Here is an 18,989-nt window from a genome sequence, read left to right on the forward strand (position 1 = left end):
CTATTCATTCACTTGAAGCTACTGCCCCCCACAATGTTGATTCTGAAGGCCTAAGGGCAGATTTTGTACCTGGCAACACACGATGGCTGAATATGATTGGATAAAAGATCTAACATAAAGACCAGCCCTCAATCTGGCAACAGCGCAACTTATACAAGAGGAACGCTATGAAATTAAGAATAACTCTTACTCTGGGAAATAATTGAATACATATTTGTGGGAAAATATATTTGAAAAATATATATATTCTGATGATGTTTAGGCCAGAGAAGGCCTTGTTGGGTACACGGCCCTGGCCCCTGACGGGCCACTGAATAAAGTATGGTACATACAGGCGAGCACGTGCCAGACATTTGGGGGCAGGCTGCTCAACCAAAACCAAAAAGGGGCACCCAATGCCAAAATAAATGTCTGACAGAGTTGAAGCATTAGCATCAATACACTGATGATGCTGTCCTCGACCTGCGTTTCCTCTGGCAGCATCAGACCACTAGCTTACATGTTCTTTATGAATAAAGATTCATTATTATATAGCAACAACAGTACCAGCGTTCTGATTGGCTAATGGGTCTTCATGCCAGCCACGTATCGCCCTCCTCGCTGGTCTGATATGGATCCGTATTGCCCTCGTCATTTTCAAAATGGCGATATTGACATCAACCCAAGAGCAGTGGTCCTCAAACTAAGGCCCAGCACACGTTACGCCAATTACGGTCACTTTTTACATTTTGGGCCCTCTGAACCCAGAGAGGCTGTATGATTTATTTTCAGTCCCACTGGCCACGCCGTAGACTAGCCCCTGTTGAATAGAAAATAAGAATTCTCTCTCTCTCTTCTTCTCTCTCTCGCTCTCTCTCTTCTCTCTCTCTCTCTCTTCTCCTCTCTCTCTCTTCTTCTCTCTCTCGCTCTCTTCTTCTCTCTCTCTCTCTCTCTCTTCCCTCTCTCTCTCCTTCTCTCTCTTCTTCTCTTTTCTCTTGAATTCTCTTTCTCCCTCTCTCTCTCTTCTCTCTCTCTTTTCCCTCTCTCCTCTCTCTCTCTCTCTTCTCTCTCCTCTCTCTCTCTCTTCTCTCTCTCTTCTCTCTCTCTCTCTCTCTCTTCTCTCTCTTCTCTCTTCTCTCTCTCCCTCTCTATTCTCTAAACATAACTAACGTCAGTAAACAGCTGGATGAGGCTTTGAAATCACAGAGTTTTTGTTTGTTTATTTTTTTTAGGAAACGTCGGACCAGTTGTGACGTCATGTTTTCAGCAGCGTAATGTTGTGGTTGATTTATCACAAAACAACGCTGGGTCAGGGACAAACACTGTCAGGACCTGTGTGTCTGGTGCTGCGGCGTCAGAGGAGGAAAGGTGCAGCCACCGGTGGGTGGGAGGAGCACTGCGGAGGAGGAGGTGGAGGAGGAGGAGGAGAGGAGGGAGGAAGTGGAGGAGGAGGAGGGAGGGCGTGAGGGGCTCGTGGCTGTTCGCATGGGCCTCTCAAGAACTCAATGCCCCATTCGGATATTAAAACACATTTGGGGGACTTGATGACAGAGTAACTTTTATTATTAAATACGGATGAAAAAAAAATGTCTCCAGCAAAAGGGCCTTTACTCATCCAGGCAAGGGCAGGAAGGGCTTGAGCACCACGAGGGCTCTATCTGTGCACGTGCCTCATGGTACATATAGTATACTCATCAATACTCTCTGTGTCTCTCTCAGTTACATTCTGTAGGTGAAGGACAGGGGGCCCCTGACCCTTTGGCCCCTGACCTTGTGGTCCCTGACCCTGTGGCCCCTGACCCTATTACCCTTTGGCCCCTTTGGTGTGACCCTTTGCCCCTGACCCTTGCCCTGACCCTTGGGCCTGTGGCCTGACCCTGTGGCCCTGACCCTGTGGCCCCTGGGCCGCCGCCCTTCACCCACCCGACCCCTTGGCCCTGACCCCTTGGCCCCTGACCCTGTGGCCCCTGGCTCTGTCCCATAGGCCTGTTCAGTAATCCATCAGCAGCATGAAGCCAGACAAGTGTCATGATTGTATATCAGGTATAATTAAAATCCTTGAGGTCCAGTTAGAGAGTGTTTCCTCACTAAAGGTCAGAATATCAATGTCAGATATCGCTCTATGATTTTGTGCCATATGCATTGAAGTAAACAGTTGTATTAACGTGTATGTAGTAAACAACTGACTGTCAAGTTAAAGTGTCACACGGGAGGAGTTTGTCTTGTCTTGGGTTTCTGTCTCAGAACTTCCTGTTTTATTTTGAAGGCTAACTCCCCCTCTCGTTTCAGGTCACTTGCTCTTCCTCATGTGTCACCGGTGTGATGGTCCCCCCTGACCCATGACGGTCTCCACCTGTTCCCCAGGACCCTCATGTGCTCATAGTCTGCATCTCCCCTTTGTCTGGGGCCAAAGTGTTTGGCCCTTGGCCCTCAGCCCTTGCAGCCAGAGTCACGGTTTCCCTGAGTATCTTCACTCCATGTGAGTTGTTTTCTGTTTCCTCCTTGAGAGAGACTTTTCCTTTGTATTTCTAGTTTAGCTTAGCTTTGTTTTATTTGTCAGCCGTTTTGCTGTCCTCCCGTTTGGAGAGACTTTGTGTTTTAGATTAGCCCGAGTATATTTAGTGAGCTCTTTTCCAGAGCCCTTTTATTTGTCTCTCCTCAAAGAGGTTCGGATTTCAATAAAGTGGGCTTATACGTTCTCTCCTCTGCATCTGAGTCCTCATTTTAGTCCAGGCCTGATATAAAGTAAGAGAACTAAATATAATAACATCTACAACATATTTATTATTACAGATTTCAAACTGAACTGGATTAATTATGAATAATAAATACTCTAATAATACATACATTATCTTCTCTTATTTAAAGTAAAATTAAGGCCGGATTTAATACAAATCTTTTGAAAAATGTGATTTAAAATAAAGGACTTAATTTTACAATAAAATATTGAACTGAATTGTCCTGCAGCTTTAAATTCAGTTTCTTCAGGCGTCAAGCGATGTCAATCAAAAGAGCCAAGATATTATATTCTTGTTCTCTGAAAGGAGAAATGTGTTATGAAACCATTTGTTTCAGCTCATTTCTCTCTGTTCACATCAGTGATCATCAGTTAATTCATGTTACATTAAGATCATATTGGGCTCTTATCTTTATTTATAATTCAGTGAACCCACCTCAGAGTCTCCAGGCTACAACGTGGACTCTCCAGAAAACCAGTCAGCAGCTTCACTCCTGAATCCTGCAGCTGGTTTCGACTCAGATCCAGTTCTCTGAGACTGGAGGGGTTTGACTTCAGAGCTGATCCCAGAGAAGAACAGCCTTCCTCTGTGATCCCACAGTCTGACAGTCTGTAAACACACAAAACAACACACAGAGTTTATTATATCAATACACAATGAATCATTATTGACATCATGAACACGAGTGGCTTTCACTTTGGTTTTCTTTTTTTTGAAAAAAAAAGGGAAAAAATGAAAAAAAGAAATTTTTAAATGATAATTTCCAAATAAATTCCCTGTATTACTCTTTCTGAAGAAGATGATGATCCGGGTCACAAAATCACCATTATAAAAAATTTTTGAAAATATTTAAATTTAAAATTTTTTTTTTTAAAACTAAGGGGAAAATTAAAAAAATTTTTTATTTTTTTTCCAAAGGGGGGCCTTTTTTTTAAAAAGTAATTTTAAAAAAACCTTTAATTTAAAATCCTTTCCAAAGGGGGGGCCCTTTTCCCCCCATCAGAAAATATTTTTTGTTTTAAAAAATTTGGGGGGTTTTTTTTTTTAAAAAAACATTTTTTCCCCTCTTTTCCCCAGTTTTAAAAATTTGGGCCCCAAGAAAAATTTTTTTTTTAAATTTTAAATGGGAACCAAAATCCCCGGTAACGAAAAAGCCAGGGTTCCCCCTTTTTGGAAAAAAACCCGTTTTTGGAAAAAACTTTAAAGGTCAAGAGAAAACCCCCGGGCCCCCCTCACTTTCCAAAAAAAAGGGGGGGTTTTTAACCCCTTTTTTTTTTTTTTTCCCCGGGGGCTTTTTTTTTAAAAAAAGGCCCAATTTTTCAAAAATGGTTTTTTGGGAAATTTAAAAAAAATTTTTTTTCCCCCCCCAATGGTGTACCAAAAAACCCAAAAAACCGAAAAAAAACTTTTTAAATTTTTTACAAGGCAAAATCAAAAATTTTTATTTTAAAATTTTGGGCCCCCCCTTTAAAATTTTAAAAACGGGGCCCTTTTTCCCCTTAAATTTGCGCCTTTTCTTTTTTCCCTTTAAAAAGGGGAAAAATTTTTTTTTGGGCCTAAAAAAATTTTTTTTTTCCCTTTTATCAATTTCCCCAATTTAAGGGTTTTTCCCAAAATTTGTCCCTTTTTGGGAAAAAAAGTTTTCAAACCCTAGACACAAAACCAAAGGGGGGGTTTTTTTTTTAACAAACTATTTTTGTTTTTTTTAAAAACTTTTGGGGGTTTTTTTTAATTTCGGGCCCAAAGCCCAAAAATTTTTTAAAAAAATTTTCAAAAAGAACTCCGGGGAAAAGCTTGAATTTTTAAAAAGAAAAAAAGGGGGAAAAAACAAAAATTTCTTTGGGAAAGAAAATTTTTTTTTAAAAATTTAAACCCAAAATTTGGACATATTACCTTAAAAAAAATTTTTTTCCAAGTATGGTTCGCAAACCGACTAGCTCTAGGAAACCCACATAAGACTTATTAGATTTTAGAAACAAAAGGGCCTTCATTGGGTTTATTGGGTTTCTATTCATCACTGAAAGTATCCCCCAAAAATTCACTTTTAATTGAAACCAAAACCTTGATGACTAAAGCTTTTGGTAGAACCGGAAAATCTTAATAATCTTTCTAATAACCTGGCCCTTTAATATATTTGAACCGCATTTTTTTGGTCCAGATTCTAAGCCCCTAACTAGTTCTTATGAAAAATCCAAACATTTTCGACACGCCTGGTTTAAGTTAAAATTTTCAGATTGCAGGCCAGTTGAAATCTAAGACAACAGTGGAATGGCTCCTATCGAAAGGAAAGGTGATTATTTAAAAGTTAAAACACTACAAATGACTTAATTTAATCGAAGACTAAGGGCCTGATCCTTACATGAATTTAGTCCAAAAACTGAACTTTTTTTACCGACAAGATGAAAATCTCTCAAACGGGCCAAAACCCAAAAACAAATTTACGGTTAAAATTTAAGAAACTGATCTTTTCCCTGATAAAAAAAAGTATGCTCGGGCACAACATAATTTTGAAGTCCATTAAGGTTTCCCAAAGGGTCAACAGATTTTATATGAAAGCATTTCCATAATCCATTCGGATTTGAAAGATAAGATTCTACTTTGTATTTTGAAACCCCTCAGAACCGGCCCATTTCCATTACCGGTTCCAACTTTCCTAACCACATCCACCCATTAACAACTCGAATTTATCGATCCAAAAATTAATCCTTTCGGTCCGACAAATTTTCTTGGTTCCTAACATTCCTGAAAAAATGTATTAAAACATCAAGGTTTCATTAATGATCAACCGTTACTTAAAAAATTTATTCCTATGACCCTTATTTAATGGTGTCAAATCACCGTTCAGTTTGCCTGTTATAAATGACCCCTATGATTCCCCAAAAATGCCGATTTACTTCCAAATTTGTTAAACGGTCAATAGCCAAGTCTTGTTGGTATCGACTGGAAATTGACCAGTTTCCTTGAAGATTTGGTCAAAACCCCCCGAATCGCGAATTGGGTTAGGGCTAAATAGTTGGTTGGCATAATAAACCTTGATTACTGCATACTTAATTCATAAGTTGGGGCATCAACCTTGGCATTAGCTTTTGGGAAAAAGGCGGGAATATTTCTTTATAAGCTTAATCCAAAAAAGGCAATGGTCCTGGAGCAATCAAATTACATTTAAGGGACTAACCATGCTGGAATGATACTAGGGGGCTCATTAAGGACTCATTGAGTTTGAAAAAGAAAAATTTAATATGAAAACCCCCAAATGCCCTTTCTCACTTGGCTACAGTTGGCCCCTAACGACAGCTGATCCATTGAATCTCAAAATATTCATTTGGATTAAATAACATAACTTCATATCGCGAAAATTTCAAAAAACGATTAAACCCATCACCGCTTACACCGGGGGCCCCTAAGACCCCAATAAACCCCATTTATACCTTCATTTTCCGTGCACCCGGTGTATTCGAGTCGGGAGTTTGGATTAGTTGCACTGGTCACATTTGGCTCCTATGTAACAGGTTTTGTTATCTTGAAAAACTTTGTATTTGGGAAAATAAACCGGTAACATGAAGATGCCTGACAACTAAATCGCAGTCCTAGGAGTCCCAGGAATCCCCACATCCAAAACAGATGTTTAATTGAAACCCGCGAGAAAACATTCTTGTTGGCAAATGAATAATGAATCCACCGTACGCAGTTCAAGTTCCAACCCAGGTTAATGCAGTCCTTAGGGACCCTTTACGGTCAATCCTTAACCTGAATTTTGACCCCCGCAACGGTCTTGAGTCATTTGACCCATATAACACAGTTTAACCTCCCCAGATCCACTTTGGGCTAATTTACATGATAGCCCGCTCACAATGGGGATATCGCTTTCGGAAAATTCCTTAAACGCACCATTTATTTCTCTTAAAGCAATTGAAGGGCATTCTAGTCGTATTTTTTATTAAACCGGGGCAATGGCATTAACATTGGGTCCACTCTAACTGTTTCGATGAATCAAAACCTATAATAGATTTATTCCCCCCAATAAACATTGCCAGGATTATTTAACAGGCCATTCCCTTTAATTAAGCATAATAACTAAGCGCTGTTATCATAAATCCGGAAACGAACCCTAATTCTTAGCGCCCAAACTGAACGAACTATTTCAAAAGCCAAATGGCCACTCGCAATTCAATGAGCCTCTAAAGTAAGATTAAAAGGGTTACCATCAAATAGTTTGACCCCACTGGATTGCCCTAAGCAGAATACGTCTTTTCAAAATTGGCTATTGAAAAGAAAAACTTGTAGTTAGGGCCAATGGGTTCCTCTCCCTAAATGCACGACTCGGTTTAAGAAGTACTAGCAAAGGGGAAGTTCCAGGTTTTCCCAAATTCCACTTGATAGTTTGACATCTTATGACGAATTGTTCGGGTTCTAGGAAGGTCGTTTTTGGGCTTATTGGCCTATTGGAAAAAGGTATTTTGGGGTTTTCAAAGGGGAAAACTGGGGAACCCGCCCAAAACCCCCCGCCGGTATAATGTTTTGGGCCCCCCATAAAAAACTACGGGAAGGGGTTCCCTTTAAAAAAACCCTTTTGGAACGAAAAATTTTGGGGCATTTTTCGTATTCTTACATGCAACCCCGGGACAGGGGAAAAGTTATCATTGCGTAAATTTTTTCCCCTTTTAAACGTACTTTTTCCTCTGTATTTACTGAATATAGAGCCTCTATACATATTAACCGGATCAAATCCCGGCATTCAGGCATAAAGCCCTGTCACACATTTTGGCTGATTCCAATACCAATCCAGAAACTAGTTTTGCCTCCCATGGAAATTGCCCGTATGTAATGACAAGAATCCCCTTATGAATCAGGAATACCTTTGGCAAACCCCCTTTTTTAAAATTTCCGGGCCCGTAGATCGTTTATGGGAAAGGGCTGGAATTTTGACGACCCTTACTTTTCACCCTCATAGACTAAGGGGCTTTGGTTTTAGTTTTGCAACAGGTTCAAGGGACCATGGGAAATCCTTAAGGGAGCCCACATCAGTTGAGGTTCCCATCATTACTGTAGTTTTTAAATGTTAAGTTGGGCCTACCCGTCCTGGGGCTAATACCCCGCCCTGAGGTAAGAACTGGGGTTAGCCTTATAACCGGGTACTTTGCTTTGTGACTATCATGTTAACTTCTAAACGGAGCTTTCTGGGGTTCTCGGCGGGTTCTATGTCAGGTTCCCTGACTTTTGGGGTCGGATAATGGGCCTGTGGTTTGAACGACATACAGGGGCCACCAAATGGTCGTTAAAAAAGGGGTATGAAATTTGGGAAAGAATTCATTTGGGGGGCACTAAGGATCGAAAATGCGTTTCCTGAAGAGTTGAGGACCATAGGCTTCAGCTTAAAAGCCACTCACGAAAAAATGGGTCCAAAGGTCCAAAAACATAATCTTCCCAACATCCCATTCAGGTCCTTCGTAACCCCTCTCGGGAAAAGTTGGGGGCCCCCTGAGGCCTCCTTCCCCCCCAGACTGTCAAGTTGGAAAACCCAGCAGTTTCGTCATCCTATGACGGAAAATTAATCCTGAGCCCGTTGGGTTTTTTGCTGACAACCGAGGCCCTTTTGTTTAAAAATGCCCCTTTTGATTCGGCCCATTTTAAAATCACATCCGACCCAGATCTAAACACCAAATACTGGTTCCTGACCTTTTGAATGCCATAAATCATACTCGTACAAACAAAAGGTTGAATTTCCCGCTAATAAATATGTGGAAATCCCTAAACTCGTTCTCATCACACAATAGGGCCACCTTCTTTCCTCGGAGGTCCCCTGGAAGGCCCCTCCCTTTGAAAGATCAAACTTTCCACGACACTAGTAAACATAAAGGCTACAAAAAGGCTCTATTCTGCGTTGTCCAGGTTAAATCTTCAGGTTTTGAAAAACAAAATTTTACAGTTTTTTCACCTGTGGAACCTTAGAATCAATTAAATGCCCCTAAATCTTTAAATTACCTGAGGAAAAAACCAGCTATTTTAAATTTCCTAGGGCCTCAAGCCAAACTTTTACCTGAACCCCCCAGGTTTTCCAAGCTATTTTTTAAGCACCAACGAAAGTGTCCAGTTCGGCCAAACGTGGGAATTAAAGCCTGCCGGAAAGCCGTAACCCATAATCCAATACCACTTGGCCACGGTAATTGAACGGTCCAAAATGGAAAAGGGCCGGCCCGGGTTTCCCCCGAAAACCGGTTAACCCAAACCCAGTCGGGGTTTTAATTCGCTTGAACCCTGTTAAAAATTGAGGTTGGGCCGTTGTTTGCCCGAACCATTCGGGGTTTTCCCCAATTTTTTGGGGGGAATTTTTAACGGGGCCCCCAAACACCCAAAAATTCACCTTGAAAATTTCCCCTTTTTAAAAAAACCCCCCCCTTTTTTAAACCCCCTTCCCGTTTTTAAAACCAAAACCCCCCCAAAAACCAAGGGGAAACCAATAATTAAAGGGCCCCAAAATTTTCCAAAGCCATGCCCTTTTTTTACCCCCCAAAATTTGGGGCCCGGTTTCCAAAAAACCCTGGGGGTTAACCCCCCCCGTTTAAAATTTCCCTTTTAAAGACCCAAAATTAAACAGTTACCAAAAATTGGGGCCTTTTGGGAAAAGAAATTTTTATTTTGCCATTCCCCAAAAAAAATTAAAGGCCCTTTTTTTTGGTAAAAACCCCAAAAAATTTTTTAAATTTAAATCCCTTGACCAGTAAATTTTTTAGTTTCCTCAGGGGGTTTCCCCAAAAAATTACCCGTGAAAGGGGGGGCCCCCAAAAACAAAAAATTAATAATACTTTGGGGCCCCCCAAAAGGTTTTTTAATTTTTTGGAAACCCCCCCAAACTTTGGGTTTAGTTTGGGGAAAAAGGTTTTCCCTTAAATTTTTGGGAATTTTAACCCCCATTTTTGGAATTCTTTTTTAAGAAGGGGGGGGTTTCCCGGGTTTTTTCCCCCAAATGACTTTTCCCCCCAAAATTTTTTTAAAAAAACCCCCGTTAAGTGGCCGGGGAAATTTTTTTTCAGAAAAAAGGAAAACCAAAAACCTTTACCCCCTTTAAGAAACCCAAAGAAGGGCCCCCCCCCCCCCATTTTCCCCAAACCCCCTGGGCCCCGTTTTTAAGGGGGAAAATTAAAAAAATTTTCCCGGGGAAAAAAGGTTTTTCCAAAACTGGGTTCCCTTTTAAAAAAAACCCCGGGGTTTTAAAAAGCCCTTTTAATGGCTTACAGGGGCACGGATGCCTTTTAATAAAAAAATTTGGGGGGGTTTAAAACCCCCGGGGGGTCAAATAAATAAACCTTGGGGGTTTTTAGAAAAGGCATTCCCCTTTAAAGGGTCCCCGAATTACCCCTCCCTTGAAAATAAAAGGGGGGAAAAAAAATTTTTTTAAAAACCCCGCGGGTTAAAACCCCGAACCCAAATTTTTAAAAAAATTGGGGGTAAAGGGCAAAAAAGGCCTCCCCTTTTTTCTTTTAAAAGGCCAAAAGATTTTTTTTGGGAAGGGCAACCCCGGGGGTTAATAAGGAAAAAAGTTGCCGGTCCCAATTTTTGGGAACCCAATTTAAAAAAAGGGGGGGGTAAATAAAAGGGCAAAGGGGTTTTGGGGTTTAAAAGATTTTGGTTTTAAAAGGAAAAAAGGGGGAATTTCCCCCCCCTGATTCAAATTTTTAAAAATTAAAAAACTTTTAAACCCGGAAACATTTTTAAAAAAATTTTAAAATGAAAAAAACCCTGAATCCCCGGAAATTTTAAAGGGAAGTAAAACCAAAAAAATAAACTGGGGCCCCACCACCCCTGGGCCAAAAAAAATACGGGGGGAAAAAAAATTTTTGGCCAAAAAACCCCCCTTCCCCAAAAACCCCAACCCAAAACCCCCAACTTTTTGAAAAAAAAGGGGTGGAAAAAGGGCCCCCCCCCAATTTGAAAAAAATTTTGGGCTTTGGGGAAAGGGGGGTTAAAACCTTCAAATGGGAAATGAAAAACGGGGGGTTTTTTAACCCCCCCCCCAACCCCTTTTTTTAAAGGGGCCCCCCGGGGGGGTTTTTTTGAAAAAAATTTTTTCAAATAAAAAAGGGGTTTTTTCTTTTAACCCCTTTTGTCCCAAGGGCCCCAAAAACCCCCCATAAAAGTTTAAAACGCCCTCGGTAATTTTAAACCCCCCCATTTAAAAGGGAAAAGGGTTAAGACAAGGTCCCAAAAAAAGAAAGCAAATTTTTTCCCCTTTTTTTTTTAAAAGTTTAAATTTACCCTTTCCCGGGAATTTGTTAAAAAAAGGGATAAAGTTTTAAAGAAACCCCCCCATTTAAAAAACCCTGAAATTTTTCCCCCCCCTTTGGGAAAACCCAAAATTTCCGTTTAAAAAAGAAAACCCTTTTTTAAAACCCCCCCAAAAAATTTTTATTCCCCCCCCTTGGGGTTTTAAATTGGGAAAAACCCCCAAATTTTCCCGGGGGGGGCTTAAACCCATTAAAATTTTTTTCTCCCCAAAAAACCAGTGCGGAACCAATTTTTGGGAAACCAAAAGTCCCCAAAAAAAAAAGGGAAACCCCGGACCCCGGTTCCTGCCCCCCTCGCAGGTAAGTCCTGGGCTTTTGGGCTTTAAAAGCCCGACCGTAATTAAAAAGTTGTCAGACTGTTTTAGCCCCCCCCAATTTTAGGAAAAAGGCCCCCCCTTAATTTTTCCGGCAAAAATCATACCCTTTAAATCTGAAGGGTGAAACCCTCAAAATACCCCCGAAATGGCCCCCAACCTTAGGTTTAGGAAAGGACAATGTCCCAAACTACCTGGTAAAAGGCGTCAAGACCCACCCTGAAACCCCCAACAAAGCCGTGGCCTTAGAACCCATGCCCCTCCAAAAAAGGTTCCCTTTGGCCTCCCCGTGACCCACTCGAAATCAAAGCCTTATTCTTAAAACGTCCCTTCCGGAAAAGTTTTTCCCCCAAAAAATACAGTAGGCAAAAAGGGAAAATTTCCCCAAGAAAGGGGGAAAACACTCGGTCGTCGCCGTACTGACAACCCTATGTAACAACTTACCAAAAGTTTCCAAATTTAAGCAAATCTACGTTCCAAATTGCTTCCCAAGAGTCCAATTTTCAAACTTTATCCCCGTCCAAGTACCATTAAAGTAACCGAGCAGTTCATAAAAGGAAACCCGGCAAATTTTGGGCCCCTTCCAGCTAATCACCCCTTGTCCCGTTAAGGCAGAAACGAAACAGCCTCTCAAGGTTTAACCCCCCCTTGAAAAAGGCCAACCCAAATCTTCCTTAAAGGGTAGAGGGGAATTATAACCCATTACCTTTTAAAACATTTTTCCAATGGAAACCAGGTTGCAACCCCCGACCGTCCACCAAAAAAGAGAACCGGCAGCTACAAGGTTTGGCCTAAAGATCCTTCTAACAGGCCCAAACGGCAAAAGCAAACGTATGGTAGGGGCTTCGGGCCTTAGTTCCCTTACATAAGTGTGGTAACCTGGATCCCAAACCGCAACAATACTTTCAAAGCATGCATAAACCCAGGGTAAGTTACACCCTAACCCACCAATAATAAAAACCGCCGACCCCAATACAACCCAAGTTTCTAGAAAAAAACCCTGACCCAAAAAACCCAAAAAAGCCTAAACTTATCTGGGAAATAACCTTCCAAATAAAAAACAAACTAAAACCTTTGGGCTTCCAAGTTCCCCCTTGGAAAGGGGGGGTAAATGCATTTGAAAACTTAAAAAACCAGTTTTTAAGGTCTTTAATGCAAATAAAAAAAAAAAATTCAAAACCCCCCGGGGGGGTTTGGGTTTTTAAAAAAGCCCCAAAACTTCCCTTTGGGGATTCCTAACAAATTCTTCTGCATTTCGAAACGAATGGAGACTTCCAGACTTTTCCAGTTACAAGTTTCCCACACGTCAACCAAGTTGGGGTACCTATTCTGACGGTTAGGTTCCCCCTGAGTGCAGCCAATTTACGTGGGGCACAGGCTAAGTTTCCTTGAAAAATCTCCGCGAATTAACTTCAATGTCTTGAATTAAGTCATAACGCCAGCTCGATCAAGCATAATCTAATTTTGTCGTGATAAAGGTCTAAACCCATAAACTAGTTTTTAAAGATCCAAAGGGTTACCATTCCACTCCCCCTGGCAAGTCGACTTTGACTAAATTTTGGGGGGCTACAGCTTTTGGGCCCAGCTCTAACGCCTCTGCAAAGGGAAAGGGAACTATTGAGGAAAACATCGGCAATTAAAGACCTGGTGCCCATTAAGGTACATTGGGAAAGAGACTAAACCAACCCAACAAAGCACGCCCAAACTAATTCGGGCCCCCAAGGACATAAAACAAGTTAAAAGCTATCTAAAGTCTTAACCGCACTTGACAGAAACAAACCTTTTGCAAAAACCTGATCCACCAGTCATAGAACTCGAAAGGCTATTCGGAACACCCCACGTGCCCTATGAATCAGCAAAAACCTGACTAACCCTTCCCACAGTATCCGAGAGTCTTTAAGTTACTAAGGCATGAAACATAAAAACCCCCAGCTTACACTCAGTGAACGATAATACGAGCTTTAAAAAAACCTTGCAGTTTTGAAGAGTTACAATGGCAAAAACGTAAAGTCAACGCCTGTTTCAATTACCAAGCAGACAAATTTTATCGGATTCAAGAAGGATATAAAGAAAACAACCTAAAATCAGTAAAAAGCCTGAGATTGTAACTTGACCCAAGCCTCTGAAGAGGGTTTACACCAGCCCCACTTAAATGGCAAATGAGAGGTGAAATCAAAATTCAAAACACGTAATTAAGGAACAAAAAGCCCCCAATACAATTCATTAAAATCCAAAATCAAACCTCCCAAAATAAGGGGGCTGACACATAAAAATGCATCAATGACAATGCAGCATTAAGATAATATGCAACCAAAAAAAAAGAAGCCTCAATGGAAACCTCGCCCCCAGCCCAAAACTCAGCTCCGTATGGAAAAGAAGGAGTAAGGGGTAATACATATATCGTTTGTATAACTTTGGGGCCCTTTAAGCCCGTCCGCCAAAAAACTGGAATCGATGGAAACCTAGACTGGAATTCTAGGCAAAATAGGGTAGATAGCCAACTTCATTATGAACCGTTAAGGTTTTGTCTAAATTTTAAAAGAACCACCGAGGCTAGGAAATTTCGTGACCCAATGAATTCCCGAAGGGGGAAAAGGGGGATTTTAAACAACAGATGTGAGGAAATTAGGACAAAAGGCAATCAGCTGCAAAGGAAATTAAAAAAACCCGTACTACCTGAAACACTAGGAGAACGTTGCCATATGGAAAGGACCTGCCAATCACGGGAAATAACCACCTGACGTGATGGCGATCCCAACCCCACGGGTCATTTAACATTCAATAAAACGGATTTTAAAATGAGGACACCGTACTGGCACGTGAAACCCTGTTAAACCAAAAAAAGGGGATGAACGGTCTAGGATTCCCACAAAAAAAAACACCTAATCATACGCTTCAAGTCTATCAACAAAATGAACAACCAGCAACTCAATAGGCTGCACCATTCGATAACCCCCCAAACCAGTAGAACTTAAAGATGGGGAAGGGGTAGTTTCCCCAAAGGATGCGGATAAAATAGGGCCCCCCGATGGCAAGATGCCAATATGCTGAATTCCAACCCGCAAATAGCAATCAACAACATAGGTACTAAATCCACCAATACCGAAAGTAGCATTTTAACGATCTCCAAAGAAACCTAATTTAAAAGGAAATTTCTGAAGCCCCCAAAGGCGATGTCCTGAAGTAACGGAAGGAAATCCTAAAAAACGACTTTTGAGGTCAGATATGGGGCCTCGAAAAAACCGGGAGACCCCAGCTTGACAAATCCCCAACGCCCCTAGAGTGAGTAATGTTCAGCGGAACCGAACTCGGCTAATCGGATAAATAATCCTACCCGTCATCGTGGTCCCAACCACCCGGGGGGCATTAAAATTTCAACAGAAGCTGATACAAAACAGTAATTCCACCTGCAGTGACCCTGAACAAAACACCGAAAATGGAAGATTTAGCACTTATCAACCGACCCCCTAAATGAACAGACCCAAATTCTACCAGTCCTTCACCAATTGAACTACAAGCCTTCAAGGAATGGCTGGACCATCAACCAAAAAAAAGGGGGCCTTTTAAAAGCAGGTTTCAAGACTGGTCTTGAAAGGAATCGCTGGCATGACAAGGGCCTACCAGGAAAATGACATTTGGAAATGAAGTCAACCTGAACAAAAACCCCTTAAGGACAATACAATCGGTGTTAACAATCCATTTGAAACGTAAGTAAAAGTCCGGTCAACCACAAAATCCCAAATCCGAGTGTCAGCTAAATACTTTTGAATCCATCATAACGCTGTAGCTACGTGGCAAGTGTCAAATTTGGACTTACAAACCACTCCGAAAGGGCCTTTTCCGGCATCACAAACCTGCATAATTAATACTTTAACTAGGACCAGATGTATCCCCCCTTTACGCAGTGGCCTTCGGTTTTGGTTGTAAAAGGGGTTTTAAAAATTCCCATATCCGGAAATTAGAATCTATAACATTGGATAAAGCGTTTTTTTCGAGTGTGCCAAACGATCCTTCCTTTAAAATTTGGGCTACCTAAAACTTCAAAATTTGAAAAGATAAACTGCATTCCAAGTTTCCCAAAAACTTTACCCTTTTATTGGCTTTTCAAAATCACTGAGGAAAAGGGCTTGAACAGACGCATTAAGCCAATTTTAGAATTTATTTTTCCCCCAGACATGGTTTTGGGGGAAAGGTTCATAGTGCACCTCTTTGGTAGCTTCTAGGAAGGCAATCTTTGATCTTCGTCGGCAAGCATTCAGAACCAAAAGTTAAACAATCGGTTGTTGAAATGGGCTAAATACGGAAGAAGGCTGATCGCACCGGTGGGCCGAAGTTGGCGTGGAATTTAGCCCTTTTTCCCGGGGGTTTAAGTTTTGGACCCTAAGGTTTGGTACCGGGTTGGGAACATGGCCCTTACCTTAGTGAGTCTCAATGCCCATAAATTGGGCTGGGAAATTACTTTATTGGTAATAATTTATTAAAATTAAAAAACCCCACCCGGAAAAAACCTGGGAAATAAAAATTCCCTTTTGTTTCCAACCTTTTTTTCAAAAATTTGGGGGAAAATTTTTAAAAGGGTTCCCCAAAAAGGGAATAAATCCATTTTGGGTTACCCCCTTTAATTTTTTTTGGGGCCCTAAAATTTGAGGGGAAAGGCCCAAAACAAAGGTCCGGAAAAAGCTTTTTAAACCCGGGGCCGGGGGGTTAAAATTGGGTTTTTTGGGAACCCAAAATTTTAAAAAAAAGGGGGGGGGCCCCCCCAAAAAAATTTTAAAATTTTTAGTTTTCAGCCCCCAAAAAAATTTATCCTGGAAATTTGCCTATGGATCACCAAATAATACCGAGTCTTTCCCCCAAAATTTTAAAACCGTCAACCCTGAAATTTCCCTCCAAATTTAAAACAATTGGTTGCTGGGGGGACCCTAGCCCCCCAAGGGGATTGGAAAAAGGCCGCCCAAATTCCAATTGGCGGCCCGGTTTCCCGAGGTTTAAAGGCTGCCCTTTTCGACACTTGAGGCCCGGCGTTTTGGGCCCCCTTTTAAAAATTGGCTGCTGCCAATTAAGGCACAAATGGTGCTTCAACTGTATATGTAAAAAGATCCTTTTAGAGGGACAACCTTACTGGGGAAAGCAAGATTAAGTACCCGTTTTTTTTTGCGAAAGCTTTTTTATCCAACTTGGGGGCTCGGGGCCTTAGACCAAAAAAGTTTGGATTTCCGGCTACGAAATTTTAAAAAGGGGCAGGATTTAGTAGGGTTTTTTTGATGGGAGGCGGGATGGCATTCTAAATATTAGAAAGGATTGGGCTTTATGAATTGGTTGGCCAAAAAAAGACCAAACCCAGCAGTCCAAAGTCGATAATTCCTTTTTTTAAAAAAAATAAATGGGTATACCCTTAAAACAAGTTCCTAAATTGCATGGGGGTTGGCATAAAATTTCCCAAAGGTTTTGATAAATGAAGAAAACTAAACTGAATAACATCTACAACATATTTATTATTACAGATTTCCAACTGAACTGGATTAATTATGAATAATAAATACTCTAATAATAAATAAATTATCTTCTCTTATTTAAAGTGAAATAAATGTTGGATTTAAAACAAATCTTTTGAAAAATGTGACTTTAACTAAAGGATTTCATTTTATATAAAATATTGAACTTTAAATTCAGTTTTTTCAGGCGTCAAGCGATGTCAATCAAAAGAGCCAAGATATTATATTCTTGTTCTCTGAAAGGAGAAATGTGTGCAGGGACTCCATCTGGTTATGAAACCATTTGTTTCAGCTCATTTCTCTCTGTTCACATCAGTGATCATCAGTTAATTCATGTTACATTAAGATCATATTGGGCTCTTATCTTTATTTATAATTCAGTGAACCCACCTCAGAGTCTCCAGGCTACAACATGGACTCTCCAGTCCAGCAGAGAGGAGCTTCACTCCTGAGTCCTGCAGCTGGTTGTTACTCAGATCCAGTTCTCTCAGACTGGAGCACTGGGAGCTGAGGACTGAGGACAGAGCTCCACAGCTTCTCTCTGTGAGGTTACAGTTCTTCAGCCTAAGGGAGGAACAGAGATTAATACAAACAACATGTTTAATCAGTAAAACATCAATCCATTTAGTAATGTTACTTGTATCCATACAGAGCTTTGTTGGAGGCTTTGACCACTGGCATCAGCCTCAGAAGAGCCTCCTCTGAAGCAGAGTATTTCTTCAGGTCAAACACCTCCAGATCTTCTTCTGATGACAGTAAGATGAACACCAGAGTCGCCAACTGAGCAGGAGACAGTTCATCTGTGGAGAGACGTCCTGATCTCAGGGCCTGTTGGATCTCCTCCACCAGAGAACCATCGTTCAGTTCATTCAGACAGTGGAACAGATTGATGCTTTTCTCTGGAGACACATCCTCACTGATCTTCTTCTTGATGTACTGGACTGTTTCCTGATTGGCCTGTGAGCTACTTCCTGTCTGTGTCAGCAGACCTTGCAGAAGACTCTGATTGGTCTCCAGGGAAAGACCCAGGAGGAAGCGGAGGAACAAGTCCAGGTGTCCATTTGGACTCTGTAAGGCCTTGTCCACAGCACTCTGGTAGAGATGTTTGAGTTTAGGTTTTGCTCTCAATAATTTAAGCCAACCAAGGCCTTCAGCTTCTGGTTGTTTGTCTGCCATCAGGTTGACACCAGAGTTGCTGAAGGTCAGATGGACATGAAGAGCAGCCAGAAACTCCTGAACACTCAGATGGACGAAGCAGAACACCTGGTCCTGGTACAGTCCTCTCTCCTCTCTAAAGATCTGTGTGAACACTCCTGAGTACACTGAGGCTGCTCTGATATCGATGCCACACTCGGTCAGGTCGCATTCATAGAAGATCAGGTTCCCTTTCTGCAGCTGATCAAAAGCCAGTCTTCCCAGAGACTCAGTCATCTTCCTGCTCTCTGGACTCCAGTGTGGATCCGTTGCAGCTCCTCCATCAAACTTGACCATCTTCACACTTTGGACTGAACCACCAGGAGTGGATGTACATCTCAGTCATGGTCTTGGGCAGCTTTCACTCCTCTGTGATGTTCAACACGTCACTCAGAACTGTAGCAGTGATCCAGCACAGAGAGGCTAGGGGATGTGGCACATGATGTGGAAGCTTCAGGGAGGTCTTGATGTGGGAGATGATCCTGCTGGCCTGCTCCTCATCCCTGAACCTCTTCCTGAGTACGTCCTCCTTCTGGGGGTCAGTGAACCCTCGACCTCTGTCACCAAGCCAACACAGTCAGGAGGATCTGATTGGCTGCTGCAGGTCTTGTGGTTATCAGAGGCGAGCAGAGGAAGCAGTTTCCCCTGAAAGAGGAGGTTTGTCAGCAACACATGCTGAGGAATTGGACTCTGTGACATCAGTCAGGACCTCATTGTTGAGGAAGTCCAGAGGAAGTCGACACTCATCCAGACCGTCAGAAGATGACACACAACCTGGAACTCTTCAAACCTGCAGATTCCTAACCTTTGGTTTTCAGTGAAGAAGTGATGGATAAGTTGCACCAAACTGAACTTCTTCTCTTTCAGCACGATTCAGCTCTCTGAGCCGTGAATGGAAACAGGAAGTGGATGTCCTGGTTGGCTTTGTCTTCAGCCCAGTCAGTGAACTTCTGTGTTAGGACTGTTTTCCCAATGCCAGCCACTCCC

The 18,989-nt window shown here is 41.7% G+C and overlaps 1 pseudogene; it reads right to left on the reverse strand.

Annotated features, from left to right (window-relative positions):
• The window catches only part of LOC130196330 (NACHT, LRR and PYD domains-containing protein 14-like), a 267,022-nt pseudogene extending 248,034 nt beyond the window's left edge, over nucleotides 1–18,988 (reverse strand).
• Between the last annotated feature and the right edge of the window lies 1 nt (nucleotide 18,989).

Source organism: Pseudoliparis swirei, chromosome 7 (genome assembly GCF_029220125.1).
Source record: "Pseudoliparis swirei isolate HS2019 ecotype Mariana Trench chromosome 7, NWPU_hadal_v1, whole genome shotgun sequence".
Lineage (NCBI taxonomy): Eukaryota > Metazoa > Chordata > Actinopteri > Perciformes > Liparidae > Pseudoliparis > Pseudoliparis swirei.